Source organism: Cebidichthys violaceus, unplaced genomic scaffold, assembly GCF_023349555.1.
Source record: "Cebidichthys violaceus isolate CVI_PGR_0920_01 unplaced genomic scaffold, fCebVio1.0.p SCAF_67, whole genome shotgun sequence".
NCBI classification, from domain to species: Eukaryota; Metazoa; Chordata; class Actinopteri; order Perciformes; family Stichaeidae; genus Cebidichthys; species Cebidichthys violaceus.
In genome coordinates, this window is record NW_027176894.1 from 555,797 (window position 1) to 572,909 (window position 17,113).

Below are 17,113 nucleotides of genomic sequence, written 5' to 3' on the forward strand. Positions count from 1 at the left end.
AAAACACACGACTGTTACGACGCAGCTGCTCCTCTCTGTCAAATCACCTATTGGGTTTAATTAAGAAGCAAATTCTAGAAGCTGCAAGAGACAAACTATTTCAAAGTTTTCTGTCTAAATGAGATCAGCAAATAGGTGAACAACCAAAGCTTTAAAATTGATTGACTTCAGAAGACAAAATTACATTTGTTAAATAATACACAAACAATTCCTTATGTAATAGTATGATTCTGTCCAGAGTGTATATCTTTCCTTCGTTAACCTCGCGCTCATGATGACACGGTCTCATTAATCATGACTAATTCCCAACTGGCTTTATTTGAATTCTGCCAACAACAAGAGCAAAAGCACGTCTGGTATACGTGATGCATCTCTTCCATTGCAGTGCAGTAATTCGACATTCCCAATATTGTTCTCACTATGAGGTCATTGGACTTGAATTCAAGGGACATAATGACTCAATGAAAACTCCTTGTACTACTGGAACATTTTTAATATTTTGTTATTTTCAGCAAACCGCTGGAGATCTTTCTTACATATATTGTGAAAGTTAGGACTCCTCTTATAACAGATTGTGTTTCAGTGCTTTTGGTGGATGTATTGGACAGATAACAGCAGGTCTTTTGTCCACATTGTTTGTTTTCTTCCTGTTCAGTAAGGAGTAGCTAAAGTCACCAGGCTGACTGAGGCGGTTGAGGCGTTGTGCTAAATATCTTAATGGCAAAGGCTGTCATGGATTGAAACCCCACTCCTGATGCGGATTTTGACAACAGGTCGGGATATAATGCAACCAACTTGAAAAGTCTGACCAGGAAGTGGCACAACAAAATGAATTCATGCATCCTCACAAGGTCCTGCAGAGTGATGTGTGAGGTTATAAGAGCCTAATTCTGGAGCTATATTGACTTTTTGAATACAACTCGTAGTCCTGGAAATATTTCAATATTTATCTATTGCTGAAGAACCTTTTTTGGCCGTAAATCAATGGTTCTTGACACTAGGATGGTCGAGTGGTTAAGGTGTTGGTCTTAAGTACCAATGGCTGAAGCCCTCGTGGGTTCAAATCCCACTCCTAGTAAATATTAATGGATAGAGTCATGGACTTTATTATAGACTTTAGATGAGGGGTTAAATTAGAGGTAGTAGAAAAGCATAAATAGCTCTCTATATACACTTCATGTCTCACTTTGTTCAAATCCCACTCCTGGTCAGTGGACTTTCATTACAGGGAGTTGAACTAATGCAACAACTTGGTTCCAGGAAGAGGCTCAGCAACATTCATTCATGCGTCCTCACCAAGTGCATCATACTGGAAGCTTTGTGGCGTTAGAATAACTTCTTAGTATGCTTTGGCAGAGTGGCGTTCCGTTAAATTGGATGGCGGAGCACTGCTAATATGATAGCTTCCTTTAAAGGCAGCACTGTCAAGAAGGTTTGCAGTAAGTTCGCTTCGCAAATTGCGTGTCAAAGTAAGCCAAAAGCTCTGTGCAGATTTACTTCACCTCAACTGAATTCATTCCAGCAACGTTGTTTTTAACAAACTTCAACAATACTGGATACTGACCTGTCCTTATTCCACACATGTCGATCTGCAGGTTGCTGAAGATTCCTAGCTGCTGTTGCTGCACTGTTATCAGGTCCACGAGTTGGTTGTCCAGAGTTAAGAGACGCATGCAGCCCTGGAAGACGTTAAGGGGTTTCTGCAGCTCAGCCTCTCGTCTTCAGCAGGGCAACCTGAATGGAAGACGGAGGGGAACATCAGTACGAGAAGTGTCCGCATGAAAAACTATCACGTCAGATCAAATTTGTTTCAGATATATTATTACTCTCGTCTACTCTTACCACCAAAAAAGAGGTGACTTTCTACGGTGACAGGAAATGAGTGACTGGCTTGGGCGCTGCCTCCTTCCTCTCTATCCACACTGATGCTCAGACGACCTCGTCTGGAGTTCAGCTCCACCGAATGCCACTGGCCGTCATTCAGAGCAGAACCTGGGAGCCAAATACCCCATTAACACAAGCATTGCTGAAAAATAGATTTTGTCCCCCCCCAAGTGTTCATGGCTGCACACCAAGCTGTTAAGACCTGCAGCAGATGTTGGCACGCCAAAAAAAAAATGAATCCAATCATGGGCACTCGTGTAGTAATGAACACATTCGACATCCTATCACTCCGTGACCTGCCACAGCTTGAAGACTACGTCTTTCTCACTCTGAAACAGTATTTAGAACACTATCATCAGTCGAGACCAAAAATCATTTGGAAAAAAGGTGGTGGACTTGGTACGAACAGATTAGCAAAACCCACGAGGGGCAGATGAGTGCAGACCACACAGGCGTTGACTTGCTTCCTGCATTCTCTCAGTGATTGATCTGCAACAAGTACCGGCAACGCTGTGTCTGCCTTGTGAATCTGTATCTTGTTAGGAGTTCAGGGAATGAATCAATACCTCATTATCTCCTCTATTTTCTTACTGACAATACTTTGCTAAAGAGCACACCGCAGTCATCTTACAGTGGCTTCGGCTTCACGACACTTAACTTTGGTAATGAGGGTGATACAGTAGATTATAAGTAAACTAGACTCCTGAACAAAGGCAATAGTGAGACTTTATTACAGAGAGATGTGCTTGTTGGCTCAAACCTTATGTAATAGAAATACGGTTAGAGTTGAGTCGGGTTATGACCTTTCATAGCTTTGTTTCCTGTTAAAGACATTCTTTATTGTCACCAGGATGGCCGAGAGGTTAAGGCGTTGGACTTAAGATCCAATGGACACATGTCCTCGTGGGTTCGAACCCCACTCCTGTATGATTCATATATTATTGGACAGATGCATTGACAGCTTAGCAAATGTATTACAGGGAAAACAATCAGAAAAGTTGGATCAGTGTTCTGCTGTATTGAAAGAAGTCACCAAGTGATTTAGGCGGTGCTCTCAAGATGCAGCTTGTTTCACTCACATATGGGTTGACACAGCAATGTCTCCACTAACTTGGATCTGAAGCTGAAGGTGTACCTGCGCTGAGCTCCAGCAGCGCCTGCCGGCTTTATGGATCTGCAGCCGGAGTCTGGCCTCGCTCAGGTGCAGCCAGACCACGCCCCCTTCCTGAGGCAGGCCAAAGGTGAGCAGAAGCCCCGCCTTGTTCCACGTCCTGAACTGGAACCCGACGACACGCCCCCCGACGAGGACGAGGACGCGGCCGCCCCGGCAACCGGAGGAAGCTCCGGGGGCCCGGGAACGTCACGGCGACGGAAACCGACTCGCCGCAAGAAAAGGTCACATTGCCCTGAGAGAGAAACATGCAGCGTGGAGAGAGAGAGAGAGAAAATGATTACAAGAGAGATTAAACAACATTAAACATGAATATTAATCAGCTGCAGAGGGCGTGCCGATGTGACCTCGTGTCACTCGATCTCATCAGCGAGTCTCCTTAAGAGGACAATCGGTATTACCATAATGATAACAGCGAGGTTTAGAATAAGATTAGGAAAGCAAACTGAGCATCCAAAGTCACCTAGCGTGGAGGTAAAAGAGATAAAGAATGAAAATAAAAGAAGGAGAGCATACAGTAAGCCCAGTGCCACAATATCTTGACATCTCTGTTATAGCCATTGTTTTGAGTAGTGGTAATGACACTGGGTCCATTGCAAAGGCTGCAGCAGTTATATATTACAGTCCCGGCCCTCTGCAGGGAATATCAGCCCGCTATCTTTATAATGCTCCGGAAACACAGATGACATCTAAAAGCCCTTTGTGGTGCAGTTAAAGTGATGTTCAATAACTCATGTTGGGAGTGGGCTCTGCTACAGCACAACACAAGTGTGATAAAGTTAACTTAAAAATCTCCAAAAACCTACAGCAGGACTTCAGCACTGACACACCAATCCTCCCTCTGCCACACTCGGATGCTCTCTGTGTTAATGCCCCCTCACAGAGCCGTATGAAGCACCATTTAGTCTCTGTTTTAAATTGGATCATAACTTTGTGGCTAGTACCTTAAGAGCCACTGAGCCAACATTAAATTGCCTCTATAGATCTTTAGCCATGCATGGGAAATCTCTGAACCTCTTTACCAAGAATTCATGTTTTTGTTTTTCTGCTGCCGGGGGCCTTTACTGTAATGGGAGAACATGTATTACTTCCTGTAGAAACGCTTCACGGCCTCTCCCCGATGAGCTCGCTCCACTCATTGAGAATGTAGAGACATCCGAAGGTCCTCATGGCCAAGATGAGGAGGCATTAGTGGGAGTCTAACCACTGTCTACGGCCCTTTGTCCGCGGCGGCTTCATTAACCAGTTCAGCAGCTCGTTCAGCCTGCAGCATCCAGAGAGACGTGGTGAAGACATATATTTCACCACTGAGATTGAATCCCAGTCGGGACAAAAGGGGAATCTAACACGGAGCGAATGCATTCACACAAGAGAGACCGATAAAAGACACCTAAATCAACCCAATTACTTCAAACGAAATAAAACATGACCCACGACACTGAAGATGAACATGCTGGTCTTTGGTTATGTATGCACTGTGTTCTATTTCTTTTGTTTGATCTATCTTTTTGTTTCAGAGGCTGTTGTCCAGTGATTGATAATGTACCGGCCCAGACTGAACTACCTGCAGCAGGTTACGTTTATCTTGATAAACTTACCATTATAGTGACCTGGTGGTCTTTGTTTTTAGCTACTTCTATCAGGTTGAGGCCGTTGTACTGAAGGTTTTTCCAGGCAGGCCTGTGAAAGTTCCTCTTGGAGACGACTGGTTTCTGAGATCCGCGGCTCTGGGACTGTCCTACGCTCAGCTGTGAGGGGACAAAAAGACACACGCAGAGGGTTGCGTGAACAATCAGTGGTTGCACAGTGCGGGTGTATTGGACTTACAATAATGTCTAAAAGACGTACATTGTGTGTAATGATATCCTGTTTGTTTTTTTTAATCCCACCTGCTCGATGTCCCAGCCGCTGAACTCTGCGGGGATTTGAACCCTCTCCGTGTGTTTGTCCACTGTGAGGTTGAGGTGAGCGCCGCGCCGCTCCACCGCCAAACGGTGCCAATGCTGATCGTCCAACAGGCTGCCGAGGGAAGCGAGACGCCGGGGTTCAGAGGAGGAAGTGCCTGGAAGAGATGAGGTGGAGAGAGTGAGTATATAAGAAGATTATTTTCCATTATCTGACCTGGTGCAAAGAGAAGTGAACATCAGGCCAATCTTCTTTATTGTGATGAATATTTTAATTTTCTCAGTATCCCAGAGAGAGGAGCACATCGAGGTCAGCCTGTCTCGTCTCACTAGGGACTTCAAGATATCAGCATATTTGAGAGCCAAAGCCAAATGTGTGATTATGCTGAATAGGAAAAACTGCAGCACAAACATGGTGAGACATCATTAATGATAGATGAGCACCGGCAGGTCCAAATTAGTGGATCCATTTCTGCACCCCTTAAAAGCCCTGAGAGAGAAACGTTGGGTTTCTGCTGAGAGACGGAACTGTAGAAAGAGCCCAACGCAGTCGGCTATTAAAAATGTATTAGATATTCTTTAGGGAGAGACGACTCCGACTTCAAAGAGGGAAACGCAGAGACAGTTTGAAGATGATGGACGAATGTATGTCTGATAATGCAGCCCAGTGTGTGAGAGGGTTTATTTGTCTGCGGGAAAAAACAACTTCATCCAGAGGAGAGAGACAGTGAGATCAATACGAGAGGACGGATGGGAAGAAACCAGACGTTGTTGGCGGTACAGAAGAGAGGAAGAGGACTTTATGATCGACGGCTTCATTGGATGATTTGATTACCGGCTGAATGACTGGAAAGAGAAAGCAGGAATCAATGTGAGGGGTCAAATAAATAGAAAATGAATTGATATTAATATACAGAGCCCACTCTTTCCTTACGTCTTTATTTTCCTCTGTGGTTTATCCGTTGTTTGCGATATCAAGGGAGAAAAAAAAACCCCCATTAGTCATATCTTTAGTTAAGAAGTAACAGCAATAATTGCATATGTTTCTCGACAGGGCAGTCAGTAGAGGACCAACAGGGAAAACCAGTGCTGTCCTCTGTGTACCGTCAGTGAGTCCTTGAGCAAGATTATTATATGAATCGTGACGCGGGTCGCCAGAAATCAATAGGTCACGTCCCGATGGGAGCATGAACGTGAACTGGAAATATTAACGAGCAACGGGTCAGCGTGCCGGTGGCACAGAGAGAGAGATAATGGGCTCTCAATAGTAAAAATAGATAAATAAATACAAGTATCTTTGTTGCATGAATGTGCACAGTAAATATCTTAGAGCTAATGTGTTAGTCATATTAACGCCTTGGTGAGGTACTTAATACCATACTATTTAGAATGCCAGTGAAATATGTAGTATGTCCCAATACAATCACGTCAAATGCAGTATGCCAAAAATACCAGAATGTTCTCCATCCGGATACCTGAGCAAGAGGGTCAAAGTATGTCCTTTTTAAGGGCCGCTGCAGTGTGCGGGTCTGCTACGCTCCTCTATGAGTGACTCATTACTCACACCTGAACATCGTCAGCGGAGCTCTTATATCAACCCCCCAGAACCAGCGCTCACGTGCTTTTCTCTTATGCCACTGCGCTTGTTTGTTGGGCTGGTGCTGGGTAGCTCTGTTATCCCATCGTTTATCTTTGTCTTGAAGCCCTGCAGGGGACCTCTGCTATTTATTTTGCTTCTCTTTAGTTTTTTTTATTGTTAGTAGTCTACCGAAACAAACACAAAAAAATGACACTAAGGTGTAATCAGCCCCTGCCTGAGTTTAGGAGAGGGCGTGTACAGTATATGCTCCAAGCATTTTGAAATGAAAATCTCTAAACTTGTCACCGAGGCGCTGCGTTGTCATCGGTGCTCCTTTTTTTTGGGCAATCCATACAAAACATGGCGGTCATGTTAAAAAGCAATGTCAAACAAATGGGTAGCAGCCCAAATATAATGTAATAAAAAGACAGAAAACAGTCAGTCATACGATGGTTAGAGGGGCGATAACGCCCTGCAATTTCTCCATCAGAGAAAAACTCTGTCTGGACACATGTCCTGAATTAGTTTCTGTTTTTCAGTTAGTGTGGATATTTTTTATTTTGGCCTTGGACGCCCGTTTGCCGTTTTCGTTTCCCTTTCTGCAACATTAGTTGGTCTCTCTGTTAATCATTTTCATAAATGCCATTCATTGTCAGGCTACACTTCCAGTCTTAAAGTGCTTCAGCAGCCTTTTCTTGTGGTTTTGGTCCCATTTTTTGCAAAGGTTGGATTAAACTTGATGCTACTTGTTCACCTTGACAATAAAGTCATGGTTGTAACGCTGCAGCTGAAGAAGAGCGAGTACGCTCAGCAAAATATTCAGACCTATAACAGATGGAAAAACTGCAAATGACTGCATATTGTTTCATTAATATCGAGGCGGGACTGGGTGGATGCGTTTGCCTTATTCTTTGCAGCCTCTGCTGAACGCTTAGTATCTTGTCTGCAATTTCATTACGGCTGTTCACATTGACTCTAGATGGGATTATGCAGGAAGATAACACGGCCCTTATCAGGAGCTGCCGTCAATGTAATCAACTCCAAACATCATTTTCAGACTGTAAACACTTTGGGAAAGCAAATATTTCAGATCGCTCATTAGGATGCCGTTGCATCTCGTCTTTCAAAGGTTTTTACCTCATAAGGAAGGTGGGGAGAGGTGGCGTGCTGGCTTTGTATATATGCGCTTGGTTCAAACAAGGCCTGAGAGTTGACATCATGCATCGGAGCATCATGTTTGCTTTCCTAAAAACAGGAAAGCACTGGGCTGAGTTATGAGCCAACAAACAATAAACCACACTGACATGCTGATGAACGTAAAGCAGAAGGGAGATATGAATCGTATTAAACCATGTTTATTCAAGCTGTACAACAACTAGCAAAGTGACATTTACATTAACTGTGTCTGATTTCACAAGACAAAAGCAATAAATATAAAAATCCCTACATTAAAAAGCACTGTAGCTAATCACGTGACAACTCACATGTACCTGTTTTATCTGCACCTTAAATATAAGCTAATTCTGATTTAAAAGAAAATGAAAGGAATAGCTTATTCAATTGTATTTGTTGTTTATGTTAAGTTTAATATTTTTTCTGAGTGCTCTGCCTTGGAGGCTGAACTCAATCTGACCAAATTCAACTTGAATGTAAAAAAAACCCAAACCAGTTAGTCGACCATCAAGCTTGTATCTGTTAGTGTTTCGTGTCCTCGCGTTAGCCAGGACAAAGCTGCTGTTTCTGTGAAAAGCTATTACTCAGTGTTGCCTCATAAAAGCCAAACTACATCTGCTCCGGGCGGTTCAGACCTGGAGGTGTTGGTGTTAACGGAGCAGAGCGGACCGCGCATGAGCTCAGGGTCAACGCGCACAGCAGATGACCTGAATTGCACAATGGAGAGAGAGAGAGAGAGAGAGAGAGAGAGGAGAGAGAGAGAGAGAGAGAGAGAGAGAGAGAGAGAGAGAGAGAGAGAGAGAGAGAGAGAGAGAGAGAGAGAGAGAGAGAGAGAGAGAGAGAGAGAGAGAGAGAGAGAGAGAGAGAGAGAGAGAGAGAGAGAGAGAGAGAGAGAGAGAGAGAGAGAGAGAGAATCCAACCCAACTAAGAAAGAAAAAGGGCCAAGAAAACAGAAAACATAGTGAGATATATGAAGCATGAAGAGCTGAAAACATCTCTTATTGTGATGCTAAAAACATAAAGGGTTGGGTGATCTGTAGAGACAAACAAGAGGAGGATGAGAGAGAAATGAATAATGTACATCTCAAACACAATCTAAAATGTAATCAAAGTTTTGGCCAACTATACATCCAAATACACGCCTCCTATTTGTGCTTTTTGTTCACTCTGTGTTTTCCCTGCAACCCATCCTGTCCACTCCCTCCTGCCCTGCAGTAAACCCTTTTCCATCACCTGACAACGGCCCACCTGTGTCTCATTTCCTAATCACCGTGTTCTGTCTACCTGGGTTTGACCTTTGCCTGTTTTTTTCTGATTCAGTGAAGCGAACCTTTATTCTCAACCCGTCTGTCCGTGAGTCGTGCTAATCACACCTGCTATGTGCACACCCTCAAGTACAAGACAAGTAACCAGAGACGACTAAACACCTGAATTAGAACGTGTGTTTGTCTATTTTCCTGTGTCATTAATGCGACAAAGGAGACATCCTTAATGTGTAGCCCTGTGTCCTAATCATTCATCTTTCTCAGTCACAGAGTTCAAGAGAACTTGAGAGAAAAATGGAGAAAAGGATGGATGGAGGAAAGAGAGACGATGTGGGGATGAGAGAACAGGCGATGAGGAAATGGTGCAAGGTGAAGGAGGCAAAGAGAAGGGAAGAATGGAGGGAGGTAGAGAGAGATGAAGTGGGGGAGGGATGGCTGGCTGGCAGGATGGAGAAAGTATTTAAGCAATCAGATGGGGTTCCTGATGAGGGGTGAGCCATATGGTGATGATTCAGCACGGCAGCCTGACAACCTCTGGTTTAACCCCATTTACACACACACACACACACACACACACACACACACACACACACACACACACACACACACACACACACACACACACACACACACACACACACACACACACACCTCCCTATGTACAGACTGTAAGCCATGCATCACGTCTTGCAGAGTCCGGCCCTAACACATGCTGCAGTGAGCGGGTACCATCCATCATGTCTGCAACTATAGACTGAGATGCAGCAGAGGAGCAGTGGGCCAAGATTTAAACCAATCAGGCGGCAGCGTGCGTGTCGCCCACCTCAACCAACCTCAACCGGTCTAAAGTTATCTCAGAGCGCTTTATATTGTCAACAGCCTCACACAGATTTTCTGAACCACTACATCCACAAAGTGACTCACAAATTAATTATTATTATGTAAAGCATTCTTGCTCATCAAATTGTTAGTTCATTTGTATTCTTAGTGGATATGTCAACGATATAAGCGTTGTAAGCCTACCATTTCTTCTAGTGAAGGCAGATTGGGTCATGCTATCCTTCTGCAGATAAACCTATATTTATACAACTTTTTTCAGTACTCCAGTGTAATAAATATCAGTATGAATGGCAGTATCTGTCAGTATATTGGGCTCTACCTTGTCTGAGCAGCAGCAGTAGCTTTCCTCTCTCCAACTCCAGACTGAGGCCGAGTCCTCCGTCTCCCTCTGCGTGCAGCAGCGTCCCAGAATTCCTCAGGGTTTTAAACTTCAGGGAGACGACCTCTCTGGAGGTGCGCCGCGGCCCGGGACTCAACCTGAACACCAGACTGCTGCCGTCGCCGTCCAAACTCACAACGTCAGAGGCTGGAAGACAAAACGAGATTCAGGAAATGATGGTCATTGTCAGTATGTAACACTGTGCTGTAAATGAGTAGAGAGGCATTCAAACACATACATTAAACTAATGCCAGGTCCTTAAACCCAAAACACACAAGTGTGATTATTAATATTAATAGTTAATGGTTTGTTCTAGTTGGGGATTTGGGTAAAGCTGCGAGAGAGTTTTAACACAACTAAAAGTAAGAAAAGTAAATGACTGTAACTATCTTTGAGTATACATGGACATATTGTATATGCTTAACTAATTATTGTAATAATTTGTTGGTGGAAAGAAAAAAACAGCTCAGCAGAACAGAGACCCTTTTCCAACTAGAATTACTAAACTGTGGTTGTATGCCTCCACGTCTGTTCAAAATGGCATCACTTAATTATTCATACTATTAGACATTTGTGTGAAATTGTCATAATTAGTTTAATTTCATGATTATTGTTTGTCTGTCTCCTAGACGTGTTTATATACAACTGATTTTGACAGCCAACATCTATTAAAGGAAACGTAATTCTTACCCAATTTCATTTATTTGAATTACCGTAGCTGGCAAGTCCCAGCGTATACAATTTGTTTTCTGTCATAATCAATGTCCGCTTGTAGTTTGCCATCACGACATAACTGGAATTTATTAATATATAAATGTCATTTCTAGGAGACAGGGCTGCTTTGTCACAGCTTCTCTGGATTTTATGACTATCGCCTTCAATTATCTAAGCTGTGTCTGGGTTTGGTTTCTCCCCTGACACTAGAAGCATATTGCAATATGGCAAACTGTGTGTCGCTGTACATGAAAAGATCTTTAATCTACTATTAGCAAATTTAAACTGGCGCCATTCGTTTTATGTCTAAAGCGACAAACGCTGTGATGTGGATGGATGGAGATTATTGAAGATCTAGTTGTGAATCAGGAGATGAATTAGTATCCGTGTGTTTATGTGGGTAGAAACACAGTGTGACGTGGGTTTATTTTCGTTGTGTTGATGCCAGAGTGAGTATTGAAAATGTTCCCACAGAATGTAAATGGAGACACTGAAACTGTTAACACAGTGAACCGGCTTTGGTGAGAAAGGGGTGAATATTGAACGTGTCGGGTGTGATGTAAAAACAGGATGTAAACCACTAACACAACACTTAAAGTGATACGGTGTGAAAACTATGAAACAAGAACACCCTTTACATGATTAAAACCTATTTAGATGATGCATCACATCATTATTTTAAAAGCAAGGGTGAAAACAATCTGGAATTTGGCCTACCGATGTCATCAAAATATCAGTAATTCTGCATAATAATTAGTCATGTGCTTCTGTCTGCTGCTTTTTGGAGCAATGGGCCTTTGTAACAATGGGCCTTTGTTTTTCAGGCTAACAGGCTGTCAGACAAATTAACTTTTCCGGTCCTATGGTACATTTTTCCGACTATTTGCGTTTCTGAATAATGTGCATTCGGAGCAATAGGGCAGTTTGCATCTTAACACCCAATGACGAGCGGCAAACATCGCAATGACTACTGCAATAACCAAATAAAGGACAATATATGAGGTCACCCAGCAGCTGAGATACAATGAAAATGGTAAGTTAGCTGATGTGCACTTGCACGTGGCGTCCCGTGGCTAGCCACGACAGCTAATGTTAGCCGTTTTCCGGATTCCCACATTGCTTTTTTTTGCATTGCACTGATGAAAAACAGCTTTTATTCTTGACAAAATTAAAGAGTGAGAGTCCAGTCAGGCCGCTGAAGACGAAAGGACTTACTGTAAGGACACCCGTAGGTCTCCAGCCGGAGTCCGATCCGCCCGCTGGGGTTCCAGTCCAGAGGAATGAGGCGGAGGAAGCGAGCGATGGCCGGCTGCTGCAGTTTGTACTGAACCACGCTGTCTGCATTACTGTTACCTGGAAAAGACTGAAATTACAAAACATAGTAAATACCAAAAAGTGAAAAACACACAAAAATAAGTTTATTTATTCATCTCTTTGTAGAAGTACATTTAGCACAGAAGTCAGGTTTTTATCCAAATATAACACACATTTTAAACCGAGCAGAAGCATAAGACATCCGTTAAATGAAAGGGAAGATTAGGAGCTGGGCTCATCAACATAAACTGTTGGTGACACTAATTCTCCAGTCGATGCTGAAAGGACTGCACAGAGGGGTGATGTGATCAAAAGGCACCGATCGCCCATGTTGCTGGACCATCATATGAACCATGCATGAGGATACGTTGTTAAAGCACGTACAGCGTGGAAATACTTTGTCTTGGCAGCACTTTTAAGTAAAGTACTTTTCATATGCTCTTCTTCTGGATTCCCAATGAACATTGTCTTCAAAGTCTGGAGTATAAAGCGTGAACTGACCGGCTGAATGCTTTCTATCGCTCTCAACTGGCCATCATCCTAATTACATTCCTCCCTTGAAGTTGACATGCAGGTTAACTGGCTCTCCCGCTGCTGAATAAACGCTAAGACACATTAATTAACGTATTAATTCCTCTGAAATCATGAGAGGGAAGTATTCATATGATGAAGAGAGATGTCGTGCAACTTTTAATAGTCTTATAATGTATCTTTTGATGTTTTGATGCCCAGTATCAAACATGCTTGTTCTTTCAGCTAAAAGGAGCCAATTAAATTCACTCCTGGATGCACAAGCAATTATTTGTTGTGTGTGTGTGTGTGTGTGTGTGTGTGTGTGTGTGTGTGTGTGTGTGTGTGTGTGTGTGTGTGTGTGTGTGTGTGTGTGTGTGTGTGTGTGTGTGTGTGTGTGTGTGTGTGTGTGTGTGATTATACTTCTGTGTATGTCGTCGATTAGACTCATGGGAAGGAAGTGTATTCACACAGAATGTTAAGGAGGCGTACAGTGCTGGTCCCTGTGTTCACACTGTTAATTACCAGCCATATAAAATGGATTTACACAACAGGTGGGGGTTGGATGTTGCTTATGAATTACTCAATGGAATGGAAAACGTGTTAACGATGGCAGGTGAACATGTCTTGTTTTTCCTCCTCTTAATAATGAGTCTCATCCTTCACTCACAAACTTTCTTCAGTTTCTAAGCTAAAAGCAGATCAGCGTTCTCCTCTGACGGACTCTGGAAGCTCGGCTGACTAATGCGCAGAAGTTGGGAAACACTTTGAAATGTGACTGGGATTGTGCTCGGCGTACGCAGAGCGTCGGATCAACGTGTCTTTAAGCCGTGAGAAGTCGTCCTCTGCTCTCTCAGAGACCATCCTCAGCGCTGAGATTAGCTGGATTCCTTCCATGTGGGGGAAATTGCCTCGGCTCTACTTCCAATCATAAAGCTCCTCTCTGCGCCGCTGGAACAAACAGGATGAACGTCCATTCTCACAGCGTGTTAATATAACATGTTTCCATGTTTGTATTATGCGGCTCACGGGGGCCGTGCAGGTCAACAAGCTCTCTGTGATGACAGGACGCATCACCGTTTTCCACAAATACAAGTACTTAGTATTCCTGTGGCTGCGTAGTGAACCGAAGGCCAGCACGGGGAAAACCACAGAAGAAGAGGTGTGTGTGTGTGTGTGTGTGTGTGTGTGTGTGTGTGTGTGTGTGTGTGTGTGTGTGTGTGTGTGTGTGTGTGTGTGTGTGTGTGTGTGTGTGTGTGTGTGTGTGTGTGTGTGTGTGTGTGTGTGTGTGTACCAGGAGGTGGGAGGTGATGCCTCGCTGCCTCCGCTGTCCATCTGACGGATTTCTTCATTAATCAGCTCTACAGAGACCAGCTGAGCTTTTCTGACATTACAGTTTAAAGTTGCAGTACATTCTCATTACACGCTGGTCTGCTGCAACTATGAACAATATTCAGTTTGTGATCGATATCATTTTAACATTGCTATAGTAGATTTGTATTGCAGCAGGTCACATTGTTGTTTGCTACATAGCTGCAGCTGAATGACAATTTCTTTGACTTGACTTTGACACTAAATTGGCACAAAATTACAAAGTAAATTCACACTTAACTTCCACTTTCATCACTTTTCATCACATCAGGAATGTGCTACCAGGAAGTTAGCAGGTCACTAGTCAAAGCGATGAGGCAGTGCATACATAACTGTGTCCGGCTCAAAGAACAAATGTGACATTTCGGGGAATATATACTTGCTTGCTTTCTTGCTGAGAGTTAAATGAGAGGACTGATAATGTCTGTACGCCAAGTGTGAAGCCACTGCCAGCCGCTGGCTAACTTAGCGTAGCATAAAAAACAGAAAGGAGGGGCAAACCGCTTTGTCCACAGATAAGAAAATCGGACTACGAGCAACTCTAAAGCTCAAAAAATAAACATGTTACATTAAATGTTTAGTCTGTAAAAAGATCAAGAAATAGTTCAGCACCAAAATGTCCCGCATTTGTTTTTAACGCTCAACAAAAAAGCCTTCAGGCAAATTATCCTATTTACATGTATTGTCCTTCCTCCTATCGCCATTATGTTTATGTCATCAATAAAATAAATGACAATGGGGACGTTTCCGAAGGCGAAGGCGTTTCCATAATCCATATAGCGAATCGACTCTTTTTTTTCTACAAAGGCAGAAACCTCAAGAAACCCTGAAAACGTTGTTTTGCAATTGAAGTAGTTTTATCAAGTTTTGCCGCTTCAATACAGCAACTTCAAAGTGCTTCATAGAAATATGTAAATTAGGAACACAGCTGCCACCACTTCTCATGACGTCATTGTCGTTCTTGGAGAGAGAGATTGATCATGTGTGTAAAAGCACCACAGCTTCGACACGGTGGAATATTTTCGTCCTCATTGATTTCAGTATCTATGGCCGCGCTCCAGGCTGCAACGCATCGCCTCAGCCAGGAAAGTGACGCTCGGCTGCGTCTCTGTCTCGCTCCGTGTCCATCAACGGCAGCTTAAGTGTTTTGGCAACAGGTCCGCACAGTCAGCACAGCTCTTTCATTGGCTCATCCATTATTAATGAAGAGTCAAAGGCTCCTGATGACTGTGATTATCTCCTCAGGACGGACTGATCCCTGCAGACCGGCACTGCTAAACACCATATCCTCTGTAAATACGACTGTGGAAGTGCAGGCAAATGAATTGTAATGAACTAGTACCTGATACTGTTCTCACAGAACTGTTTGTGTAACAGAACTTAAGGTGGTACTGTTACATTCATTTATTTTTTTTTAAAGCTTTTTGTCTTCTTTGAGGCTATTGCAAATAAAATGTCCAAAATACACAATTAGGTGTTTATTTTAATATGGACGTCGGATGTCTATACATGAATCTGCAGGTTTCTCCTAAATTCACAAAAAGGTAGCGTTAGAATACTTCTTTTGCATTTTTAAACATCACACATCTCGCTCCGAACACACAAGTATTGTTTTAAAAGACATGTTCACCAAAGATACCCATCATGTCTTCCTGCCAGTGTGACTAGTTACAAGACGACACCATTAATTAGAGAGCTAATAAATTCATGGTAAGCAAGAGTTAAGAGTGTGAAACACACGTTTAGTGTTCACTGTGAATTCATTTACGCATCTCTTCACATATATTGTATTTTTGACACATTTTCTACGTTAGTTTGAGATAAATTTAATTAAGTCTTAGCTACCTTCTGTTTGATTGTTTCTCCGGGAAATACTGTGACGACCTAACACTTGAACAGGGTATTTGTAAAGTCGTGCTTCCTGCATATGTTTATTTTAAATTGCTAACACACTTGTTAAATACATTTTAGAGAAACATCTTAGTGAAGAAGCACTACCGACTCACCCCTATACTGTCCTCCTGTCTGTACTGCCTCCAGTTGTGTCCCGTGTCGCTGAACATCAGCAGGTACGACGTCAGCCAATCAGAGCTGCCGTAGCGGCCCTGGGTCGCGACGGCGGTGATCCTGGTCCGCTCGCCGAGGTCCACCTCCAGCCACTGATACCCGTCTGAGGCGAGAGGAGACCACCCTCCAGCTCCTGCAGGGAGACAGATTAATACATTATATTTCATTCTACGAGACATATGTGCGTTGACCTTTATTAAGTCTGACATTTTGTTGTTACGCAGCCTGAATAATAGCACATTATTGGGCTAAATTGAACAGTGTTTTTAGCTTGTTGTGTTGGAACAGATTACTGGTTTCATTCCAAAATGCTGCAAGATTTATTTTTTTATGTTGAAAATTTGAATATAAAATAATTTATTGCACTCAGAATTATTATTTCCTTTCATCCTTTATCCTTTTATGAGTCAATTTGTCTTCATACATCAAAAGAAGACATTCATCAGAATGAAAGCCTCTGCAAATTGTGTTCAATTTTCCAATTTACAAACCTGCCGCCTCCGCAGCTTTTCATGCTGGTTTGACATTTGTCTTAAGAATGAGATTTTTTTTTTCTTCTAATGACAAATTGCAATGTTGTTTAGCAGGTTTTCTGGTCGGCAGACTTTCTTACGTCTTTTCCATTATGCATCGAATCAAATGTTTTTGTTCTCACAAAATGCCCTGCTGCAATTTTCACATCGCAGGAGGCACAACATTTTTTTTTTCAAGGCAAAATGTGTTTCAAAATACCATTTAGAATTAAATATTGTCATGATGCAGAGGTCATGGCCTCCAAATCATATTCTACAGACTCAGGAAAACATCTGCGTTTGCTACAGATCCACACAAAAACCACACCATAATCACTATAATATAATAATGACGTCATAATTACAATTCCCTCTAATAATGCACATCATATTGCAATTGCAATATCAGTCAAAATAATCACAATTAGAT

The 17,113-nt window shown here is 42.8% G+C and overlaps 2 non-coding genes and 1 pseudogene across 2 annotated transcripts; 2 read left to right on the top strand and 1 right to left on the bottom strand.

Annotated features, from left to right (window-relative positions):
• LOC137890620 (contactin-associated protein-like 4) overlaps positions 1–17,113 on the bottom strand; it is a 78,847-nt pseudogene that overhangs the window by 28,688 nt on the left and 33,046 nt on the right.
• On the top strand, positions 997–1,078 carry trnal-uaa (transfer RNA leucine (anticodon UAA)). The gene has a single exon. It is a non-coding gene; the product is annotated as a tRNA-Leu (tRNA).
• On the top strand, positions 2,731–2,814 carry trnal-uaa (transfer RNA leucine (anticodon UAA)). The gene has a single exon. It is a non-coding gene; the product is annotated as a tRNA-Leu (tRNA).